Here is a 7,664-nt window from a genome sequence, read left to right as displayed (position 1 = left end):
CGTGAACCCACACATGAGGGGAAGCAGATCAAGTCTTGCTGAACATGAGCGTTTTTTTGCTCATGCCGACATCTTGGCCATCCGATTTGCATTTTTAAAAAGCTGTCAGAGCAAAAAATATAATATAATGCAAACAGACGGCCACGATGTCGCATGAGAAAAAACGCTCATGTTCAGCATAACCTGATCTGCTTCCCATGAGGTATGGCATACAACCAAATCAATTACAAACTTAAAGAGAAGTAGTGCTTCTCAGTTCCTCTAAGTTTTCCTACGAAAGTGTGACAACACAAAACTTAAATGTCAAGGGCCAAATCCAACTCTGTGAAAGGAAAATCAAATTGAAAGTGCTCCATCTCGGAGCCCTTGGAAAGTTCTTTCTTATCCTGGCCATGATCGTTTTCCTGTGGGCTTTGTTTCTGAATATGAGGTTCACGGCTTCTGCACCACGCAATCTCTGCTCGAATGATGGCAAGCTGCTCTTGAGCAACGAGAAGCTGCTGTTGGAGTTCGGCAATGACTCGCGCACACCCATAAACCGGATCTAGTATACGTGCATTAGCTTCATAGACTAAAGAATTCACGGCCTCACCTCTCTGCTCCAAAGGCAAATGCTGCAAATGCAATATTTCAAGGCTTTCCATTCATTAGCAATTAAAAAAAAGGAAAAGCAAAAGTGCTAGGAAATACCAAAAGTTGAATTTTACTTAGTTGTATATTTTTTATATATGACATTTTCTTTTCCAATGAATTCTTTAAGACATTAGTGAGTTAACAATATTTTCCTTTTATTTTTTCCAGATAAAATTGGAATATATGCATCATTCCTGAGAAAAAACACTCGACATTTGCTTATTCTGTTGAGAAGGGAAAGGAGGAAAACAAAGAAGACTTCAATTTGTGCTATTTTCTAAAAAAAGTGGTAATTTAAAATGTAAAACACTTGTTACATACACATATAAGTCATGATTTTTAAACTCATAACCAAATGTTCTCTTCTGTTGAATGCTCGTATATTCAAATGCTATTAATTTGCATTAGTATTGTGCATATTCATCTTTAACTATTACTTAAAATCTAGTGAAATATATACTTTTAAGGAAAACCCTTACCAGTAATCATGTCACTTAATGGGTCCGCCTCCCTACAAAGTAAAACCCCAGGTTAAGGACATAACCACTCAGCCGTACGTGGGCCGATCATGATAGAGCAACGGCATCTCCCAAGCTCCAGCGGGATTCGATCCTGAGCCTTAAGCTTGACAAAGGACCCCGCTGACCACTTGGGTAACCACCGCAGTGGTATCTAGTCAAGATATCAAACCATAAAACAGCCTTATCAGTGGGAGTAACAAAAACAAAAAGATATCTAAAAAAAAAACATTTTAGGCATCCCTACACTACAAAAAAGCATCAAAATGGAGAACATGAATCAACAACCTTTAATTTCATATTGTATTATATTATATTTTACAATTTTTCTTATGTTTGCCTGCACAGGTTTCTCATAAACGTAGTCCTTAAGCATTACGTTATTACAGAACACATCTGCATAAGAGAGAGAGAGAGAGAGAGAGAGAGAGAGAGGACCTTAAGCATCTTGTTGACGTTGGCAGCGCCGAAGATGCGATGGACGCAGTGGAATCGGCGAGGGTGGGAGGCGGGGAAGTAGGGTGAGAAGGCACAGTCATCCCTGCACCTTCGCCTCATGGCCTTGCATGCAGCACACCTCTTCCCTGCAGTCGTCCCTCCTTCACCACCACCAGATCTCATCTCTCTATCCCCACAATCACCTTCCTTCTGCTATACAATAGAGAGAGAGAGAGAAAGAGAGTCTCACGTCGATTCTTTGCGCGATTCTCTTCCCTTGTTTATCTTTTATACTTTTCCTTCTTGAATGGCGAAAATAATCGGGCTCGAGCGTTGGAAGAAGGCAAAAGAAGCAAGAATTTGAATTTTGTCCCTCTCTCTTTCGTTACGAATTCAGTGAAATACGGAAACTTCTTCAGAGATTGGATGCATGAAAAAATTGCGATTGATAAGTTACCACGCATGGAAAGGAAAGTCTTCATCACTCGCAGGGTTGTGCTCAATCTCGGCTTTTATCATCGCCTATCGGTCCTACTTAGAGGTGTCAACGGGTAGGGTTTGACCCGGACATGACAAGTACCAAACAGGGTTGATAAATAAGAAGACCGGAAAGGTCTGAGTCGTCTGACTAATACATGGAGCCAGGTATGGTTTGTGAAATTTTATACCAGGCCCGACCCGAGTTTAGATTAAGATCTGCAAATTTTCAATATAAAAATGATAAAAAAAAATATTATTTTACCAGGTATGGTCTGCGCGACTGGTTCATGTAGTCTTTATAGGATCTGGGTATGGTTTCTCTTATTTTAGATCCAATTAGACCTGGCTCTAGACCCCGTACCATAATCTCAAATCTGGTTTGAGTCTGGTTTCACTTTGGTCGGAACCAAACCCGACCCGTTGACACCCCTAGTCCTACTCCTACCATGGGATTAGGGGTGTCAACGGGTGGGGTTTACCCCGACCAAACCCTATAAGGTCTGGGTATGGTGACAAATAATAAGACTTGGGTCCAGACCCAATGGTCCGATTAATACATGAATCCGGGTATAGTTTGTGAAATTTTATACAAGACCCGGGCTCGACCAAGTTCCGATTAAGACCTGCAATTTTTTAATGTATAAATGATAAAAATTATTATTTTATCAAGTATGATCCCGGTCTGGTTCATGTAGCTTTTATCGGGCATGGTTTTGCTTATAGTAGACCCGATTAGATGCAAGTCCGGACCGATACCATACCCGAAATCTGGTCCAAGTCTGGTTCCACCTGGGTCCGAAGCAAACCCAACGTTGACACCCTTACGTGGGATCCATATCGATCTTTAACCCGGTGATCACTGGTCAAGGGCTCCCCTCGCGCTCGCACACTTACTGACTTGCATTCTGCAAGTGTAGTGGCGCATTGACCCACATTAGGACCCAAAAAATTTTCCTTTTCAAGATTGTTCCTTTTCATTTTTCAACGGTTTCTCTGTCCCATGCAAATTGCTTTCAAATCTTTCCTTGATATTGTTGAGTGAAATCGTCAATAATTCATTCTTCAAGCTCCTTTGTGTCTCTCTTTACAATGAGTATATATATATATATATATATATATATATATATATATATATATATATATATATAGCAATCAATAGAAAAACCCTAAAAACCTTAATTCTAACACGGATATGAGATAGATCCGAAACTCAATTAAGACTTGAACAAGACCATAAAACTAATTTCTAATTAAATAATTAAACTAAAACACACAAATAATTAAGATGGATCCCAATGAACCTTATAATCCCTGTAGTGTCTTGCTCCCACTCCTGCATCACTATTGTAGGAAACTCTCTTTGGAGACAGCTTTATTCTGGCTTTTGAAGATGTGGCCACTGTGACAAATATCGCCAGATTTATAAAAAATCCTGCCGATATATCTCAAGAAATTGCCTGAAAGTTTAAAATGGCAATTTCTTGTGAGATTTTCAAACCATAACAAATATCGCAATATTTATATTTTTAAAAGGCATTTATCATGAAACCCCCAAGATTTTTATTTTTAAATGTGCTTTATTCATATTTTCTTATAATTTTTTCTTAATTTTTTAATTTATTTTTTATTCACAAGATTTTGCAGAAAAAATGCAAGATTTTATGGAAATTTTAAAAATCTCCCGAAATTTTTTCCTGTCGATATTTTGCCATTTTTAACTGTTGTCACTATGGATGTGGTACCCCTGTTGAGAAATTACGAAGAAAAAATAATTAGAAAAAAAATCAAAAGATGATCTTATCTCATGTAGTCAAAAGAATATCTTCTATAAATGATTGATCATAAGAAAATACTGAATATATACTGAAAATAAACTAATTAAGGACCCATTTGGTATATACCCAAGAGTTACAAGTACTACTTTAATTGGAGCCTCAAGAGCAGGGTGGGATATGATCAACTTCATGAGCATTAATCATTAATTACCATTGCGATGAAGTGTTTTCTCAATAAGTCAGATTGATATTATATGAGAAATAGGTGTGACTTGATCAATTGACTATGCACAGAATGTTCACATCCTTCAAAAATTAACCTGAAGTTGAGAATGCAGGCCATATATGCTCAAGGAAGTAAAGAATACGGGTTGTCAATGAAAACAGCTGCATCGGGTCTGCCCCGAAATATTGTAACTGAACTCACCAAGTGACTCTTGTAGGGTTGTGAATTTGAGTAAGCTACTAATTAAGATTCATAATCAGTTCTAAATCAGATCTTGGCTGGCCCGTATAAGACTACATGAAACGACCTGGATGCTAAGTCAATCGGGTGGATCCAGTCATGGGTAGTCACATATCCAATGGATACAGTTCGGCCTGATGCTCAAGATGACAGAAACTGTAAGGGTACGTTTGGGCCTGGATCTCGAGATCCTGGGGATAGGATCGCAAATCCAAGGTTTTCTTATTGGAATTTTGTATCCCTTCCCTCTGTCACGGGCCTATTTCCTTCAATGGGCCAGCGCGGCGCGACGGTCCTTCCCCACCGCCGCAAGCCTACTTGTCAGCTCACTTGCCGATCACGAAAGCTTGTAATCAGAGTGCAAGAGAGCAAGAGAGAATAGAGGGAGAGAAATTGCAATCACAACGAGGGTGAACAAAAGAAAGCTCAACGCATTTACTTCATTCACAATTTTGCCCGCAGGCTATTACAGTTCAAGTATACGGGTTGCCCCTTCGGGGTATTGATTCACCTGAATCGGGCAGCTTACATCAGATTCAACAAAAGCAAAACAGACTCTAAGTGCAACTGTATAATGTAAGTCGCAAGGGAATATGCTCCTCCCTTCAAATCATGCGCCTCCTCGGTGCCATCTGTTTCGTGGTAAGCTCTGACTTCAGCCGAGTAGCGTATGTTCATTCGGAATGCAGGCTCCCACGTTGGTTCTGATGTTTCCTTCCACTACACCAAGTATTCCCCCCCCCCCCCCAAGTAGTTGACTTTGTGGCGAAGGATCTGACTGAGGTGTTTTTCGGCCCGTTGTGCTGTCGGGGCTCTCTGCATAATGGGCGCTCGTTGTGGCACACTGTGTTCCGAGTCTCCATCATCCGGACTAAACTGCTTGAGGTTGCACACGTGAAACACCGGGTGCACCTTGAAGTCTGGGGGCAACTCCAGCTTGTATGCCAGCTTGCCCACCTTCTTTGTGATGGTGAAGGGACCCTCATACTTTCTGAGCAGTCCGCAGTGTCGCCCGCGGAAGATGCCTATACGACTAGGATATAACTTTACCAACACTTGGTCCCCAACTTGGAACCCCGCAGGCCGACGATGCTTGTCCACCCACTTCTTCATTCTCTTTGCCGCCTTGTGTAAGATTGTCTTTGCCAACTCATTCTGCTTGTGTCAGTCGTGAACAAACTGATAGGCGAAGGATGAGCTTCCCTTTTCTTGTGCGGCAAGAGTGTGCGGGGTCAGTGGCTGCTGCCTCGTGGCTATCTCAAACGGGTTGTGGCTTGAAGACTCGCTCTTCTGCAAATTATAACAAAACTGTGTCACATCAAGGAGCTTCACCCAATTTTTCTGATTGGCACTAATAAAGTGCCTAAGGTACTTCTCAAGTATCCCGTTGATACACTCTGTTTGCCCATCTGTCTACGGATGAAAGCTTGTTGAAAACAGCAAATCAGAGCCAAGTAGTCGAAATACTTCACGCCAGAACTTGCCCGTGAAGCGAGCATCGCGATCACTCACAATACTCTTTGGTATGCCCCAGTGCTTCACCACATGCTTTACGAACAACTCTTCAGAGCACTCCTTAGAAGCTGGGATGAAGGTGACATACTTTGAGAAACGATCTACCACAACCAAAATAGAACTGAAGCCCTCTACCGTTGGCAGACTAACAATAAAGTCCATGAACATGCTATCCCAAGGACATTCTGGAATTGGTAGAGGCTCAAGGAGACCGGCAGTCTTCTGGTTTGTCCCCTTATCTTGTTGGCAGATGAGGTATGTCCGCACATACCCCTCAACATTGTCTCTCATCTGCGGCCAATAATAGTCACGCTCAAGAAGTGCTAAGGTCCGCTCCTGACCAGGATAGTCGGCTCATAGTGTATCATGGCACTTCTTAAGTAGTTCTCGGCGAAGGCTTCTCCATCGCGACACAAAGATGCATCCCCCTTTTGTTACGAGGAGGTCATCTTATAGCCAAAATTGCCAAGTCTTCTCTGCCTGCACCAAAGAAACAAGGTGTTGTGTGGTCGGATCCTGCTACGTACCTTCACGGATGCGGCTCAGCAATGCGCCCTCCAAGTGCACTTCAGAAGGCTCTGCACGTGCAGCTTCCAGTTCAGCCCTACGGCTCAGGTGTGGGGGTGGGGGTGGGGGTGGGGTGGGGTGGGTGGGGGATTCAATTGTTTTATGTTTCTAAAGAAGATGGTAAAAAGGAGACGTGCACTTTCAAAGATGATATAATGCAACATGTTTTGAAATTACAAGGTGATATATGCATTATCAGCATTAAGCAAAAGTTTAACTAAGGATCTAATGATTTATTTCATGTGGCCTACCACCTGTGATATCTTTATCTTCTTTTGTTGCTAGACAAGCTACATGAAGTGCATTAGGTCCTTGAGCCTTTTGTTTGGAGAAAATATGTGTCGGCTAATGCCTTTACTGCATACACCTTTATTGAAAGTAGGCCACCAACTTCATGTTTTTTGTTGTTTAAAGCAAACCTAGAAGCAAGCTACAGATAATGGCCACTGCATACAATCGATGGACCAACACTTTCTCTCCAAGATTGTTTATAAGGAATCATATTAACATGATTTTAGACACTAAATGACAATTATAATCTTAGGTCTAAGTAATCAATTATCTCTTCATGATGGTATATATATATATATATATATATATATATATATATATATATATATATATATATATATATATATATATGTGTGTGTGTGTGTGTGTGTGTGTGTGTGTGTGTGTGTGTGTTACGGAACCATGTTCTAAACAAATAACTACGACATCAGTAATCGTGATAAATAACAACATTCATTCCATGCAAGGATTGTATTTGCATATACTGAACCAGTTGGGCTGGCCTAACTTAATGCTTCTTGTATACATCTTTTTTTCATATAATAGTAGGTGATCAAGTGAATCATTTTGATTACAAGGTGCTAAGTAGGCAATAACGGTTGAATCTTGGTACGAATCTAGTGGCCAAATGAGTCTGACTTGAAATCCAATGACCCACTTGAGTAGTGGGCCTTTGAGATATGCACCACGAGGATAAAGGCAACATGTTTGTGAATCCAATGAAACAGTTAGACCCAGAGGAGGTTAAAATCTCCAACCACTACCTTTGCAGAAGCATGAAGAAAGGTCTTGATATTCATATCGATGATCCCCCCTGAAGTTGGTCGTTAATCGATTTCTCACTCCTCTTCTTCTCAAAAAATACAACGCACACCCCGATCCTAAATCCTACAATGGTATCAGAGCAAGGTTTACGGGGTGCAAGAAAGCCCTGCATCAGCATCCGAAGTCAGTGTCTCTATCAGTGGTTGCTACTGTCAG

General features: G+C 41.1%; 1 pseudogene; it reads right to left on the bottom strand.

The window, feature by feature from the left end:
• Positions 1-296: 296 nt before the first annotated feature.
• On the bottom strand, positions 297-1,772 carry LOC149813945 (LOB domain-containing protein 23 pseudogene; annotated as a pseudogene).
• Positions 1,773-7,664: the final 5,892 nt, after the last annotated feature.

The sequence above is a fragment of the Nuphar pumila genome, chromosome 16 (genome assembly GCF_984573655.1).
Source record: "Nuphar pumila chromosome 16, dmNupPumi1.hap1.1, whole genome shotgun sequence".
Classification (NCBI taxonomy): domain Eukaryota; kingdom Viridiplantae; phylum Streptophyta; class Magnoliopsida; order Nymphaeales; family Nymphaeaceae; genus Nuphar; species Nuphar pumila.
This window is presented reverse-complemented; position numbering and strand designations above follow the sequence as displayed.